At 34.2% G+C, this 17124-nt stretch overlaps 11 non-coding genes across 11 annotated transcripts; all 11 read left to right on the plus strand.

The window, feature by feature from the left end:
• The first annotated feature begins 5686 nt into the window (after positions 1 to 5686).
• On the plus strand, positions 5687 to 5825 carry LOC134723878 (U4 spliceosomal RNA). Its single transcript, XR_010108208.1, has one exon. It is a non-coding gene; the product is annotated as a U4 spliceosomal RNA (small nuclear RNA).
• Positions 5826 to 6734: 909 nt separating this feature from the next.
• LOC134723994 (U4 spliceosomal RNA) lies at positions 6735 to 6873 on the plus strand. Its single transcript, XR_010108319.1, has one exon. It is a non-coding gene; the product is annotated as a U4 spliceosomal RNA (small nuclear RNA).
• Positions 6874 to 7783: 910 nt separating this feature from the next.
• On the plus strand, positions 7784 to 7922 carry LOC134724082 (U4 spliceosomal RNA). The gene has a single exon (XR_010108401.1). It is a non-coding gene; the product is annotated as a U4 spliceosomal RNA (small nuclear RNA).
• A 909-nt stretch (positions 7923 to 8831) lies between these two features.
• LOC134724093 (U4 spliceosomal RNA) lies at positions 8832 to 8970 on the plus strand. The gene has a single exon (XR_010108412.1). It is a non-coding gene; the product is annotated as a U4 spliceosomal RNA (small nuclear RNA).
• A 909-nt stretch (positions 8971 to 9879) lies between these two features.
• LOC134724107 (U4 spliceosomal RNA) lies at positions 9880 to 10018 on the plus strand. Its single transcript, XR_010108423.1, has one exon. It is a non-coding gene; the product is annotated as a U4 spliceosomal RNA (small nuclear RNA).
• Positions 10019 to 10927: 909 nt separating this feature from the next.
• Positions 10928 to 11066, plus strand: LOC134723884 (U4 spliceosomal RNA). The gene has a single exon (XR_010108214.1). It is a non-coding gene; the product is annotated as a U4 spliceosomal RNA (small nuclear RNA).
• Positions 11067 to 11976: 910 nt separating this feature from the next.
• LOC134723896 (U4 spliceosomal RNA) lies at positions 11977 to 12115 on the plus strand. The gene has a single exon (XR_010108225.1). It is a non-coding gene; the product is annotated as a U4 spliceosomal RNA (small nuclear RNA).
• A 909-nt stretch (positions 12116 to 13024) lies between these two features.
• On the plus strand, positions 13025 to 13163 carry LOC134723908 (U4 spliceosomal RNA). Its single transcript, XR_010108236.1, has one exon. It is a non-coding gene; the product is annotated as a U4 spliceosomal RNA (small nuclear RNA).
• A 909-nt stretch (positions 13164 to 14072) lies between these two features.
• LOC134723919 (U4 spliceosomal RNA) lies at positions 14073 to 14211 on the plus strand. The gene has a single exon (XR_010108247.1). It is a non-coding gene; the product is annotated as a U4 spliceosomal RNA (small nuclear RNA).
• Positions 14212 to 15120: 909 nt separating this feature from the next.
• On the plus strand, positions 15121 to 15259 carry LOC134723930 (U4 spliceosomal RNA). Its single transcript, XR_010108258.1, has one exon. It is a non-coding gene; the product is annotated as a U4 spliceosomal RNA (small nuclear RNA).
• A 909-nt stretch (positions 15260 to 16168) lies between these two features.
• On the plus strand, positions 16169 to 16307 carry LOC134723941 (U4 spliceosomal RNA). Its single transcript, XR_010108269.1, has one exon. It is a non-coding gene; the product is annotated as a U4 spliceosomal RNA (small nuclear RNA).
• Positions 16308 to 17124: the final 817 nt, after the last annotated feature.

The raw sequence follows: 17124 nt of genomic DNA on the forward strand, positions 1-17124 counted from the left end.
TTGTTTTGGGTTACTTTCATACAAAATGGCTGTTTGGATTGCTTTCATACTAAATGACTGTATGAGTTGCTTTCATACGAAATGACTGTATTCTGTTGAAAAGATTTCAGAATTAACAAAAAATATCTCAAGTATGCTTATTAATTTTCTCTCATTGCATACACATAAGAAGATGTGGTATGGTTGTCAATGAGATTTAACATCAGAGACCAAATGATATAGAAGTTAACAACTTTAGCTAGGTCACAATACGGACTTCAAGCATAAGAAAACCCAATATTGTATATAGTTAGATATGAAAGCTTAATATTAAAGCCGTGACACGATTAAAAATGCAGCAGATTCTATAACTTTTCCAATCTTTGAATTTAATAAGTGGTGAGACTTCAATAAAGTATTTGGCTCGTCTATTATCTATATTGCTACACGGGAAATGTTCATTTTTGTCTAGATACCTGTAATTACACGGATCACCACGCCCACTTTACTTCTATTTATTTAAAGTTATGTAGTCGTGCAGATAAGTGCATATTAAGCAACTCATATCCAATATATGAAAATCAATTAACAGTTAATATAGAGACGCACAGTATTATTTGAAAGGTATTTTATTTACTTATATAGTCATGCAGATAAGTGCATATTAAACAACTCATATCTTCAATATGAGAAATCAATTAACTGTTAATAAAGATGTACAGTTTTATTTGATCTTTTTAAAAACGAAGTTGTGAGGATGTTCCGAAAGGTTTGTAATCGTATTATTTAAATTCAAACTAAATGCTATTCTACACCATGAATTAATAATTAAACCCCTGTGTATACTTCTATTAAAATGTATGTTTGGACCTATGCCCTAGATCCAACTTATCTAAGTAGTACATTTCATACAGGCTTTTGGAACAAGGTCAATCTCATTGTATCTTAAGTTTTCTTAACCTTATACATTTATATTTAAATCCTAATGACAGATGTGGATTATATCTCGTAGATTAAAGTAATTTAAACTTGATGACAAGTTATTTAACACAGTCCTGTATGTTAATCACCTTTAATCAGCCATGTTAACTGATCCCAGACTATAACGTTTGATGGAGGCTTTATATCAGCAAAAGTCACGGAGATTATATTTAAAATGCTTTAACCTTAGGATTTAAATATTTGATTGTTGTCTGCTTAACGTTCAATGGCCAATATTTCATGAATATTCATAATATAATGATAGTTGATGGATGTTTAACTTCCAGTGGCAGATTTAAAGAATGCCTAGTAAGAACGAAAACATGATGAAATCAATGAGGACTAGGATCGTATATGGAAACATTGATTTAGTGATTACTAAATAAAATAAAACCTATATACAATGACTTACAAAGCTGTATACCTGGTATTATTATGATTATATACAGTGTGTGTGCTTTCAAATTGGTTGATAGTACATCGCTTCACTGGCCCGAGAAGAAAATTAAATATAACTTCATATTGCCTGCTATTTTGAAAAGTCTACCAATTTTACAACGCATTCAATCACTGAATACATTCTTAATAACCCAAGTTATAACTGCGAGTTAGGTTATAAGCTATAAAATCGAGAATGGAAATGGGTAATATGTCAAGAAGACAACAACTCGACCAAAGAGAAGTAAACTGCCGAAGGTCACCAATGGGTCTTCAAAACAGCTAGCCGGTAAATTCCGCACCAAGCGACGGGCTTCAGTTGACCCCTTTACAAAAATGTGTACTAGTTCAGTGAAAATGGACGTCCAACTTAACTCCAAAACACACAAATGAACGTTCATGATTGTGAAAATGGCAAACATTTATAATTTTCTTTCATTCAAATAAAACACCATAAGCTCGTCGTCGAACCATCGACCGTTTCTATCTCTTGGTACGACGAGGAGTAACAATATAGCTCTGTGTTGTTCGAATTCACACAGTTACAAAATAACAATTCTAAGGAAACGGTATATTTCTTTAGCAAAACAGTTTAAGAACAAAACCTAACGGCATAGCTATGGATGAGGATCATTTTTTATTGTTCGTATTCAGTTTAATTAAATGTAGAACTCTGATTTCGTTATACTCCATTACAAAATCAGAGTTCTATATTATAATTAAAATGGTACGATTCAGATGAGGATGTACGTGCATGTTTAATTATCTGCTTCAAATGCGCTATAAAATACCAGCAGCTTATTTGTTTACTTCAAGCATTTGGATTTTTTTCAAACTAAATAACACCATGAACGTAGAAATAAATGTAACTCAATATATTGCTAACTTTTTGTTTCTGAGTTGGTTTTAAATGCTTATTAAATAATTTACCTCTTAATTACATGTACATTGGTGAAATTTGAGTATGTCGGTAATGTATTATCTTATTTATTCAGTAAAACGACGATTGTGTATTTAAGATTTAAATTATTTCTGTGGATAGATCAACTTTTAATTTGAAAACATGTTAGAAATTTGTTTAAATTATTTACCATGAATAATAAAAACTACCCCACGTAGCTTTTAAATCTCTTTTTTATGTTTCAATATAGGAATAAAGGTGCTTAGCAAGGGTGTCCCTGAAAACAGAAATTTAAAGCTAGCAGTAACTGTTGTTTGCTGCTGCCTTTCTTTGGAAAGTGAATTGTTCTTTGTCAGGATTTTGAAGTTCTGTGGTTTTCGTCTGTTTGTGTGGTTCACAAGTCTTTCTCGTTTTTACTGATGGTGTGAGCCAATGCTCTGTATCAAAGGCCATACCTTGACCTATAATGGTTTACTTTTATAAATTGTTATTTGGATGGAGAGTTGTCGCAATGGAACTCATACCACATCTTCTTATATCTATGAAGTAAGATTTCATGATATAACGACTAACCATTAAACCAGGACAGAAGTAAAACAGTAAACAGGGATCAAGAACTAAGCTTTCTGAATCATTGATTATGTTGATTTCATTCTTTTATAACAGCTTTGCATTTAATAAATATATAATATCCATATGTTGTTTATTAATTTGGGTTTGTTCTAGCATCCCATAAAACAAGAATTAATTTGTACGTGTTAACGATCTATTAAATATGCACCCACTCGTTTTTAAAAGTAGTAGGAGGTATATAGTCGTTAGGCTGTTAAAGGAGGGTGGTAAAGGGGGGTGCTTGCACACAAAAAAAGTGAAATAAGACATAATTTCACGTTGAACGTGAAATAATTTCTGTAATGAACGTTGAACGAAAAATAAGTACTTTCATGTGAACCTTTTAAGACTGAGTCACTGTTTTCTTGACGTATATATTAACTTTTTGTTTTACTTGATATTCAAGATTTAGTATACACATTTATGATAAAATTGGTTTACAGCTTTTAAAAAAATATTTCTTGATAATCCTGCCAAGTGTTTGAATTTTATTTGAAAAATACCGAGCACGCAAAAGTAGACGTTGAAAATGACGATGCACGTAAAATTAAATAAGCAGAACACGTTGAACGAGGCACCCGTCTTGCACGAATGAACGTCAAATAAAAAAGGTAAAAACACGTTGAACGTGAAATAAAAACGGCGATCACGTTGCACGTTAATACCCCTTTAGGTTTGGTGTCATACCGCTTTCTTTTTAATTTAATGATATTCAGTAACAGTGTATGACCTGAGACTACTGTGTTATAGTAGTCTCAAGGACTATAATTTAGCTTCAACAAATCAATACAAGATTTAAAATAAGTTTTGTTGTTTCCTCTTTTTTTGTGTTCATAGATTGGACATTTCATTCCGAATATAATAGCAGATAGTACAATACTTTCAGTAAAATGTTGGTCTGTATATCATATATCATATATCTTAAAATTATCTAAACTAGAACAAACGGATTTTTTAAATTACCTCCCCTTATATTATTTCAACTTAACCTCTATATTCCTTTAAAATACAACATACACTAAAAATTTACACAATTTAATTTTTCAAATTTAAGATAGTAAATATTCTACTTTAAAACTTTATTTATTATATGAGTTAGCAAATTATTTAGCAAATAATAAGTTTATTTCACACCTTTTAAGATAACCAACTTTACTGTCAAAATCTATAAAATAAAACCGCAATCTGTAACTTGAAATTAAGGATACGATTTTTACACATAAAGCGTACACAGGTTGTACGTCTTAAATTATAAATATTACACATATAACACTTAATACATTTTGAGTTATAAAATACCGAATGGAGAAAATTTACTATTGTTCAGCGGCGGATTAGGAACTATGAAGCCACATACATAGTTAATAATGCATAAACTTCAAACAGTCGGTCTATAATTGGCAAAATTACTTTAGCAAATTTTTGTTCTTCCCTCGCCGGAATTCGAGCTCATGCTATTGGCATACCGAGACTAGCAACTCGGCCACCTAGACCGAACTAGTAATTCAGCTTGGCCTAGTGTTACCTTTCCTCATTAGTTAAATCAAGATTTATATAAATATATTTTTTTTGTGCTGTATTGAGACCCCTTCTAATTAAAGGACAAAGTATGAACGAAACGCAAATATGTAACACATCAACAAACGATAACAATTGCGTTCAATTACATGCTCCTGAGAATGACACATACATACAGAATGTGGCGGTTTTAAACATGTTCGTGGGATCCCAGCTCTATCCCTAACCTGGGACAGTGGTATATATGAAGGTTTTGTAAATAAAATTGAGAATGGAAATGGGGACTGTGTCAAAGACACAACAACACGACCAGAAAGCAGACAACAGCAGAAGGTCACCAACAGGTCTTCAATGCAGCGAGAAATTCCCGCTCCCGGAGGTGTCCTTCAGTTGGCCCCTAAACAAATATATATACTAGTTCAGTGATAATGAAACTAAACTAAACTCAAAATTGTACACAAGAACCTAAAATTAAAAATTATACAAGACCAACAAAGGCCAGAGGCTCCTGATTACATTGTTCATTGATATAACCTGAAAGATAGTTGAAATTCATGTTAATAAGCATCACTATATCGGTTACAACAAAGAAACAAAGATTAATTTTTATATTGAAATCTATGATTTTTATGGCTTCTTATGACATCTGTGTCAAATTCTTACAAAAAGCAAGCATCATCGGTAAATAAGAACCGCTATCAATTTCACCACCCTCATTACCAAACCAAGTAAACAAAGACACATATTTCAACTTTGTTGTAGCATCTAAAGGATAACAAATCCAGCTTTTTGAAGAAACAAAAGCTAGCTTTTGTTTATTCGGTTACCCGACTCTAACAGAGGTCAGACAGGGAACTAGACCTCAAAATACTTTGTTTACATATTTCTTCTTACACTATTTTTTCATCTACATTTAAATTTTTGAATTAGTTCAGTTATTTTCACATTTATTCCGTCTTACATAGGAAAAATGATAACTAAAGGAATTGCCAAATAAATGAACAGCCACGTGACATGCTTTTATATAAACGTGGACTTAGTTATATTCAATCATTCCATCGAGAGTTCCCAGGCACTTCAGAGTTCGCGTATATACGGATCAGCTTTGATCAAGAAAATGACTTTAAATTAATGCAAAGTACAAAAGGTAGAACAATGTTAGCTATCCAAAATTTTGCACGGAATAAAATTACTAGAATACCTTTGATAAAGTAAATGTAGTTTAAAACAAACAGTGTACACTGTACGTTATTCATTAGCTTTGCGCAGTGGCGGTACCATAGCCGATGAGGTTTATCCGAGGCGTGGTTATTGCTAGTTGAAAACTATACCCAATACCCCGCGCTGATGCCTGAAATACGGCAGCAGTCGCAATTTCTGAACGCCTCTACGGAGGCAATGATACACAATTAAATATAGAAAAGTCCACCAAACCAACTGCTTTGAAACATATGACAAAATGCTAAAGTAGTATTCAAGTCATTTTCTTGTACTAGGTAAATCTAATGATCAGATAACACAATTTGGCGAAACAAAAATTCGCATGATCTCATTCTTTTAGGTTAAATGAGGTGCATTGAAGTACTCAACATTTTCCAGATTGATCTCTGTCATCTACATCCTCCTTACCAGTGAGTGTTGTGACTGAACATGTGAAAATGACAAACACAGTGTTGATGCATCAAATCATTATAATACAAACTATTTCATTATTTCATCATCTGTTTTGAAAAATGAATGCCACTTTTGGCGGTTTTGGTAGATTGTAAGTGACTAGGAGCATTATACCTAGAAAAATATCCGAACTCAACAGCCCCTCCCCCTTTTTTAAAAGAAATCATAAAAATCAAAATATGAATAGCTTTTTTATTTATTGCTTCAGCGCAGATTTTATCGACAGATGTAAAAATTATCGTAAACTATCGCTAAAAGATATTGAAATTCCTGTATTTCCGTCTTCTTATCCTGACATGCATGTAATATCCACCACTGGACGTTAAACGCCAATTCGTCCATCCATCTGAGAGATTGTATATATGCGTATACACTACGTAGTTTCCTGAGAGATTATCTCCCCATTAATATAGCCACTATACAAACTTGTGTTTTCTCAACTATAACAGCCGTTTGTCATTTCAGTGATCATCAAAAAGGATGAGACTCTTTCAAATGTAAATTAATGCGAAGTACAAAAGGTAGAACAATGTTAGCTATCCAAAATTTTGCACGGAATAAAATTACTAGAATACCTTTGATAAAGTAAATGTAGTTTAAAACAAACAGTGTACACTGTACGTTATTCATTAGCTTTGCGCAGTGGCGGTACCATAGCCGATGAGGTTTATCCGAGGCGTGGTTATTGCTAGTTGAAAACTATACCCAATACCCCGCGCTGATGCCTGAAATACGGCAGCAGTCGCAATTTCTGAACGCCTCTACGGAGGCAATGATACACAATTAAATATAGAAAAGTCCACCAAACCAACTGCTTTGAAACATATGACAAAATGCTAAAGTAGTATTCAAGTCATTTTCTTGTACTAGGTAAATCTAATGATCAGATAACACAATTTGGCGAAACAAAAATTCGCATGATCTCATTCTTTTAGGTTAAATGAGGTGCATTGAAGTACTCAACATTTTCCAGATTGATCTCTATCATCTACATCCTCCTTACCAGTGAGTGTTGTGACTGAACATGTGAAAATGACAAACACAGTGTTGATGCATCAAATCATTATAATACAAACTATTTCATTATTTTCATCATCTGTTTTGAAAAATGAATGCCACTTTTGGCGGTTTTGGTAGATTGTAAGTGACTAGGAGCATTATACCTAGAAAAATATCCGAACTCAACAGCCCCTCCCCCTTTTTTAAAAGAAATCATAAAAATCAAAATATGAATAGCTTTTTTATTTATTGCTTCAGCGCAGATTTTATCGACAGATGTAAAAATTATCGTAAACTATCGCTAAAAGATATTGAAATTCCTGTATTTCCGTCTTCTTATCCTGACATGCATGTAATATCCACCACTGGACGTTAAACGCCAATTCGTCCATCCATCTGAGAGATTGTATATATGCGTATACACTACGTAGTTTCCTGAGAGATTATCTCCCCATTAATATAGCCACTATACAAACTTGTGTTTTCTCAACTATAACAGCCGTTTGTCATTTCAGTGATCATCAAAAAGGATGAGACTCTTTCAAATGTAAATTAATGCGAAGTACAAAAGGTAGAACAATGTTAGCTATCCAAAATTTTGCACGGAATAAAATTACTAGAATACCTTTGATAAAGTAAATGTAGTTTAAAACAAACAGTGTACACTGTACGTTATTCATTAGCTTTGCGCAGTGGCGGTACCATAGCCGATGAGGTTTATCCGAGGCGTGGTTATTGCTAGTTGAAAACTATACCCAATACCCCGCGCTGATGCCTGAAATACGGCAGCAGTCGCAATTTCTGAACGCCTCTACGGAGGCAATGATACACAATTAAATATAGAAAAGTCCACCAAACCAACTGCTTTGAAACATATGACAAAATGCTAAAGTAGTATTCAAGTCATTTTCTTGTACTAGGTAAATCTAATGATCAGATAACACAATTTGGCGAAACAAAAATTCGCATGATCTCATTCTTTTAGGTTAAATGAGGTGCATTGAAGTACTCAACATTTTCCAGATTGATCTCTATCATCTACATCCTCCTTACCAGTGAGTGTTGTGACTGAACATGTGAAAATGACAAACACAGTGTTGATGCATCAAATCATTATAATACAAACTATTTCATTATTTCATCATCTGTTTTGAAAAATGAATGCCACTTTTGGCGGTTTTGGTAGATTGTAAGTGACTAGGAGCATTATACCTAGAAAAATATCCGAACTCAACAGCCCCTCCCCCTTTTTTAAAAGAAATCATAAAAATCAAAATATGAATAGCTTTTTTATTTATTGCTTCAGCGCAGATTTTATCGACAGATGTAAAAATTATCGTAAACTATCGCTAAAAGATATTGAAATTCCTGTATTTCCGTCTTCTTATCCTGACATGCATGTAATATCCACCACTGGACGTTAAACGCCAATTCGTCCATCCATCTGAGAGATTGTATATATGCGTATACACTACGTAGTTTCCTGAGAGATTATCTCCCCATTAATATAGCCACTATACAAACTTGTGTTTTCTCAACTATAACAGCCGTTTGTCATTTCAGTGATCATCAAAAAGGATGAGACTCTTTCAAATGTAAATTAATGCGAAGTACAAAAGGTAGAACAATGTTAGCTATCCAAAATTTTGCACGGAATAAAATTACTAGAATACCTTTGATAAAGTAAATGTAGTTTAAAACAAACAGTGTACACTGTACGTTATTCATTAGCTTTGCGCAGTGGCGGTACCATAGCCGATGAGGTTTATCCGAGGCGTGGTTATTGCTAGTTGAAAACTATACCCAATACCCCGCGCTGATGCCTGAAATACGGCAGCAGTCGCAATTTCTGAACGCCTCTACGGAGGCAATGATACACAATTAAATATAGAAAAGTCCACCAAACCAACTGCTTTGAAACATATGACAAAATGCTAAAGTAGTATTCAAGTCATTTTCTTGTACTAGGTAAATCTAATGATCAGATAACACAATTTGGCGAAACAAAAATTCGCATGATCTCATTCTTTTAGGTTAAATGAGGTGCATTGAAGTACTCAACATTTTCCAGATTGATCTCTATCATCTACATCCTCCTTACCAGTGAGTGTTGTGACTGAACATGTGAAAATGACAAACACAGTGTTGATGCATCAAATCATTATAATACAAACTATTTCATTATTTCATCATCTGTTTTGAAAAATGAATGCCACTTTTGGCGGTTTTGGTAGATTGTAAGTGACTAGGAGCATTATACCTAGAAAAATATCCGAACTCAACAGCCCCTCCCCCTTTTTTAAAAGAAATCATAAAAATCAAAATATGAATAGCTTTTTTATTTATTGCTTCAGCGCAGATTTTATCGACAGATGTAAAAATTATCGTAAACTATCGCTAAAAGATATTGAAATTCCTGTATTTTCGTCTTCTTATCCTGACATGCATGTAATATCCACCACTGGACGTTAAACGCCAATTCGTCCATCCATCTGAGAGATTGTATATATGCGTATACACTACGTAGTTTCCTGAGAGATTATCTCCCCATTAATATAGCCACTATACAAACTTGTGTTTTCTCAACTATAACAGCCGTTTGTCATTTCAGTGATCATCAAAAAGGATGAGACTCTTTCAAATGTAAATTAATGCGAAGTACAAAAGGTAGAACAATGTTAGCTATCCAAAATTTTGCACGGAATAAAATTACTAGAATACCTTTGATAAAGTAAATGTAGTTTAAAACAAACAGTGTACACTGTACGTTATTCATTAGCTTTGCGCAGTGGCGGTACCATAGCCGATGAGGTTTATCCGAGGCGTGGTTATTGCTAGTTGAAAACTATACCCAATACCCCGCGCTGATGCCTGAAATACGGCAGCAGTCGCAATTTCTGAACGCCTCTACGGAGGCAATGATACACAATTAAATATAGAAAAGTCCACCAAACCAACTGCTTTGAAACATATGACAAAATGCTAAAGTAGTATTCAAGTCATTTTCTTGTACTAGGTAAATCTAATGATCAGATAACACAATTTGGCGAAACAAAAATTCGCATGATCTCATTCTTTTAGGTTAAATGAGGTGCATTGAAGTACTCAACATTTTCCAGATTGATCTCTATCATCTACATCCTCCTTACCAGTGAGTGTTGTGACTGAACATGTGAAAATGACAAACACAGTGTTGATGCATCAAATCATTATAATACAAACTATTTCATTATTTCATCATCTGTTTTGAAAAATGAATGCCACTTTTGGCGGTTTTGGTAGATTGTAAGTGACTAGGAGCATTATACCTAGAAAAATATCCGAACTCAACAGCCCCTCCCCCTTTTTTAAAAGAAATCATAAAAATCAAAATATGAATAGCTTTTTTATTTATTGCTTCAGCGCAGATTTTATCGACAGATGTAAAAATTATCGTAAACTATCGCTAAAAGATATTGAAATTCCTGTATTTCCGTCTTCTTATCCTGACATGCATGTAATATCCACCACTGGACGTTAAACGCCAATTCGTCCATCCATCTGAGAGATTGTATATATGCGTATACACTACGTAGTTTCCTGAGAGATTATCTCCCCATTAATATAGCCACTATACAAACTTGTGTTTTCTCAACTATAACAGCCGTTTGTCATTTCAGTGATCATCAAAAAGGATGAGACTCTTTCAAATGTAAATTAATGCGAAGTACAAAAGGTAGAACAATGTTAGCTATCCAAAATTTTGCACGGAATAAAATTACTAGAATACCTTTGATAAAGTAAATGTAGTTTAAAACAAACAGTGTACACTGTACGTTAATCATTAGCTTTGCGCAGTGGCGGTACCATAGCCGATGAGGTTTATCCGAGGCGTGGTTATTGCTAGTTGAAAACTATACCCAATACCCCGCGCTGATGCCTGAAATACGGCAGCAGTCGCAATTTCTGAACGCCTCTACGGAGGCAATGATACACAATTAAATATAGAAAAGTCCACCAAACCAACTGCTTTGAAACATATGACAAAATGCTAAAGTAGTATTCAAGTCATTTTCTTGTACTAGGTAAATCTAATGATCAGATAACACAATTTGGCGAAACAAAAATTCGCATGATCTCATTCTTTTTAGGTTAAATGAGGTGCATTGAAGTACTCAACATTTTCCAGATTGATCTCTATCATCTACATCCTCCTTACCAGTGAGTGTTGTGACTGAACATGTGAAAATGACAAACACAGTGTTGATGCATCAAATCATTATAATACAAACTATTTCATTATTTCATCATCTGTTTTGAAAAATGAATGCCACTTTTGGCGGTTTTGGTAGATTGTAAGTGACTAGGAGCATTATACCTAGAAAAATATCCGAACTCAACAGCCCCTCCCCCTTTTTTAAAAGAAATCATAAAAATCAAAATATGAATAGCTTTTTTATTTATTGCTTCAGCGCAGATTTTATCGACAGATGTAAAAATTATCGTAAACTATCGCTAAAAGATATTGAAATTCCTGTATTTCCGTCTTCTTATCCTGACATGCATGTAATATCCACCACTGGACGTTAAACGCCAATTCGTCCATCCATCTGAGAGATTGTATATATGCGTATACACTACGTAGTTTCCTGAGAGATTATCTCCCCATTAATATAGCCACTATACAAACTTGTGTTTTCTCAACTATAACAGCCGTTTGTCATTTCAGTGATCATCAAAAAGGATGAGACTCTTTCAAATGTAAATTAATGCGAAGTACAAAAGGTAGAACAATGTTAGCTATCCAAAATTTTGCACGGAATAAAATTACTAGAATACCTTTGATAAAGTAAATGTAGTTTAAAACAAACAGTGTACACTGTACGTTATTCATTAGCTTTGCGCAGTGGCGGTACCATAGCCGATGAGGTTTATCCGAGGCGTGGTTATTGCTAGTTGAAAACTATACCCAATACCCCGCGCTGATGCCTGAAATACGGCAGCAGTCGCAATTTCTGAACGCCTCTACGGAGGCAATGATACACAATTAAATATAGAAAAGTCCACCAAACCAACTGCTTTGAAACATATGACAAAATGCTAAAGTAGTATTCAAGTCATTTTCTTGTACTAGGTAAATCTAATGATCAGATAACACAATTTGGCGAAACAAAAATTCGCATGATCTCATTCTTTTAGGTTAAATGAGGTGCATTGAAGTACTCAACATTTTCCAGATTGATCTCTATCATCTACATCCTCCTTACCAGTGAGTGTTGTGACTGAACATGTGAAAATGACAAACACAGTGTTGATGCATCAAATCATTATAATACAAACTATTTCATTATTTCATCATCTGTTTTGAAAAATGAATGCCACTTTTGGCGGTTTTGGTAGATTGTAAGTGACTAGGAGCATTATACCTAGAAAAATATCCGAACTCAACAGCCCCTCCCCCTTTTTTAAAAGAAATCATAAAAATCAAAATATGAATAGCTTTTTTATTTATTGCTTCAGCGCAGATTTTATCGACAGATGTAAAAATTATCGTAAACTATCGCTAAAAGATATTGAAATTCCTGTATTTCCGTCTTCTTATCCTGACATGCATGTAATATCCACCACTGGACGTTAAACGCCAATTCGTCCATCCATCTGAGAGATTGTATATATGCGTATACACTACGTAGTTTCCTGAGAGATTATCTCCCCATTAATATAGCCACTATACAAACTTGTGTTTTCTCAACTATAACAGCCGTTTGTCATTTCAGTGATCATCAAAAAGGATGAGACTCTTTCAAATGTAAATTAATGCGAAGTACAAAAGGTAGAACAATGTTAGCTATCCAAAATTTTGCACGGAATAAAATTACTAGAATACCTTTGATAAAGTAAATGTAGTTTAAAACAAACAGTGTACACTGTACGTTATTCATTAGCTTTGCGCAGTGGCGGTACCATAGCCGATGAGGTTTATCCGAGGCGTGGTTATTGCTAGTTGAAAACTATACCCAATACCCCGCGCTGATGCCTGAAATACGGCAGCAGTCGCAATTTCTGAACGCCTCTACGGAGGCAATGATACACAATTAAATATAGAAAAGTCCACCAAACCAACTGCTTTGAAACATATGACAAAATGCTAAAGTAGTATTCAAGTCATTTTCTTGTACTAGGTAAATCTAATGATCAGATAACACAATTTGGCGAAACAAAAATTCGCATGATCTCATTCTTTTAGGTTAAATGAGGTGCATTGAAGTACTCAACATTTTCCAGATTGATCTCTATCATCTACATCCTCCTTACCAGTGAGTGTTGTGACTGAACATGTGAAAATGACAAACACAGTGTTGATGCATCAAATCATTATAATACAAACTATTTCATTATTTCATCATCTGTTTTGAAAAATGAATGCCACTTTTGGCGGTTTTGGTAGATTGTAAGTGACTAGGAGCATTATACCTAGAAAAATATCCGAACTCAACAGCCCCTCCCCCTTTTTTAAAAGAAATCATAAAAATCAAAATATGAATAGCTTTTTTATTTATTGCTTCAGCGCAGATTTTATCGACAGATGTAAAAATTATCGTAAACTATCGCTAAAAGATATTGAAATTCCTGTATTTCCGTCTTCTTATCCTGACATGCATGTAATATCCACCACTGGACGTTAAACGCCAATTCGTCCATCCATCTGAGAGATTGTATATATGCGTATACACTACGTAGTTTCCTGAGAGATTATCTCCCCATTAATATAGCCACTATACAAACTTGTGTTTTCTCAACTATAACAGCCGTTTGTCATTTCAGTGATCATCAAAAAGGATGAGACTCTTTCAAATGTAAATTAATGCGAAGTACAAAAGGTAGAACAATGTTAGCTATCCAAAATTTTGCACGGAATAAAATTACTAGAATACCTTTGATAAAGTAAATGTAGTTTAAAACAAACAGTGTACACTGTACGTTATTCATTAGCTTTGCGCAGTGGCGGTACCATAGCCGATGAGGTTTATCCGAGGCGTGGTTATTGCTAGTTGAAAACTATACCCAATACCCCGCGCTGATGCCTGAAATACGGCAGCAGTCGCAATTTCTGAACGCCTCTACGGAGGCAATGATACACAATTAAATATAGAAAAGTCCACCAAACCAACTGCTTTGAAACATATGACAAAATGCTAAAGTAGTATTCAAGTCATTTTCTTGTACTAGGTAAATCTAATGATCAGATAACACAATTTGGCGAAACAAAAATTCGCATGATCTCATTCTTTTAGGTTAAATGAGGTGCATTGAAGTACTCAACATTTTCCAGATTGATCTCTATCATCTACATCCTCCTTACCAGTGAGTGTTGTGACTGAACATGTGAAAATGACAAACACAGTGTTGATGCATCAAATCATTATAATACAAACTATTTCATTATTTCATCATCTGTTTTGAAAAATGAATGCCACTTTTGGCGGTTTTGGTAGATTGTAAGTGACTAGGAGCATTATACCTAGAAAAATATCCGAACTCAACAGCCCCTCCCCCTTTTTTAAAAGAAATCATAAAAATCAAAATATGAATAGCTTTTTTATTTATTGCTTCAGCGCAGATTTTATCGACAGATGTAAAAATTATCGTAAACTATCGCTAAAAGATATTGAAATTCCTGTATTTCCGTCTTCTTATCCTGACATGCATGTAATATCCACCACTGGACGTTAAACGCCAATTCGTCCATCCATCTGAGAGATTGTATATATGCGTATACACTACGTAGTTTCCTGAGAGATTATCTCCCCATTAATATAGCCACTATACAAACTTGTGTTTTCTCAACTATAACAGCCGTTTGTCATTTCAGTGATCATCAAAAAGGATGAGACTCTTTCAAATGTAAATTAATGCGAAGTACAAAAGGTAGAACAATGTTAGCTATCCAAAATTTTGCACGGAATAAAATTACTAGAATACCTTTGATAAAGTAAATGTAGTTTAAAACAAACAGTGTACACTGTACGTTATTCATTAGCTTTGCGCAGTGGCGGTACCATAGCCGATGAGGTTTATCCGAGGCGTGGTTATTGCTAGTTGAAAACTATACCCAATACCCCGCGCTGATGCCTGAAATACGGCAGCAGTCGCAATTTCTGAACGCCTCTACGGAGGCAATGATACACAATTAAATATAGAAAAGTCCACCAAACCAACTGCTTTGAAACATATGACAAAATGCTAAAGTAGTATTCAAGTCATTTTCTTGTACTAGGTAAATCTAATGATCAGATAACACAATTTGGCGAAACAAAAATTCGCATGATCTCATTCTTTTAGGTTAAATGAGGTGCATTGAAGTACTCAACATTTTCCAGATTGATCTCTATCATCTACATCCTCCTTACCAGTGAGTGTTGTGACTGAACATGTGAAAATGACAAACACAGTGTTGATGCATCAAATCATTATAATACAAACTATTTCATTATTTCATCATCTGTTTTGAAAAATGAATGCCACTTTTGGCGGTTTTGGTAGATTGTAAGTGACTAGGAGCATTATACCTAGAAAAATATCCGAACTCAACAGCCCCTCCCCCTTTTTTAAAAGAAATCATAAAAATCAAAATATGAATAGCTTTTTTATTTATTGCTTCAGCGCAGATTTTATCGACAGATGTAAAAATTATCGTAAACTATCGCTAAAAGATATTGAAATTCCTGTATTTCCGTCTTCTTATCCTGACATGCATGTAATATCCACCACTGGACGTTAAACGCCAATTCGTCCATCCATCTGAGAGATTGTATATATGCGTATACACTACGTAGTTTCCTGAGAGATTATCTCCCCATTAATATAGCCACTATACAAACTTGTGTTTTCTCAACTATAACAGCCGTTTGTCATTTCAGTGATCATCAAAAAGGATGAGACTCTTTCAAATGTAAATTAATGCGAAGTACAAAAGGTAGAACAATGTTAGCTATCCAAAATTTTGCACGGAATAAAATTACTAGAATACCTTTGATAAAGTAAATGTAGTTTAAAACAAACAGTGTACACTGTACGTTATTCATTAGCTTTGCGCAGTGGCGGTACCATAGCCGATGAGGTTTATCCGAGGCGTGGTTATTGCTAGTTGAAAACTATACCCAATACCCCGCGCTGATGCCTGAAATACGGCAGCAGTCGCAATTTCTGAACGCCTCTACGGAGGCAATGATACACAATTAAATATAGAAAAGTCCACCAAACCAACTGCTTTGAAACATATGACAAAATGCTAAAGTAGTATTCAAGTCATTTTCTTGTACTAGGTAAATCTAATGATCAGATAACACAATTTGGCGAAACAAAAATTCGCATGATCTCATTCTTTTAGGTTAAATGAGGTGCATTGAAGTACTCAACATTTTCCAGATTGATCTCTATCATCTACATCCTCCTTACCAGTGAGTGTTGTGACTGAACATGTGAAAATGACAAACACAGTGTTGATGCATCAAATCATTATAATACAAACTATTTCATTATTTTCATCATCTGTTTTGAAAAATGAATGCCACTTTTGGCGGTTTTGGTAGATTGTAAGTGACTAGGAGCATTATACCTAGAAAAATATCCGAACTCAACAGCCCCTCCCCCTTTTTTAAAAGAAATCATAAAAATCAAAATATGAATAGCTTTTTTATTTATTGCTTCAGCGCAGATTTTATCGACAGATGTAAAAATTATCGTAAACTATCGCTAAAAGATATTGAAATTCCTGTATTTCCGTCTTCTTATCCTGACATGCATGTAATATCCACCACTGGACGTTAAACGCCAATTCGTCCATCCATCTGAGAGATTGTATATATGCGTATACACTACGTAGTTTCCTGAGAGATTATCTCCCCATTAATATAGCCACTATACAAACTTGTGTTTTCTCAACTATAACAGCCGTTTGTCATTTCAGTGATCATCAAAAAGGATGAGACTCTTTCAAATGTAAATTAATGCGAAGTACAAAAGGTAGAACAATGTTAGCT

Source organism: Mytilus trossulus, chromosome 6, assembly GCF_036588685.1.
Source record: "Mytilus trossulus isolate FHL-02 chromosome 6, PNRI_Mtr1.1.1.hap1, whole genome shotgun sequence".
NCBI lineage: Eukaryota > Metazoa > Mollusca > Bivalvia > Mytilida > Mytilidae > Mytilus > Mytilus trossulus.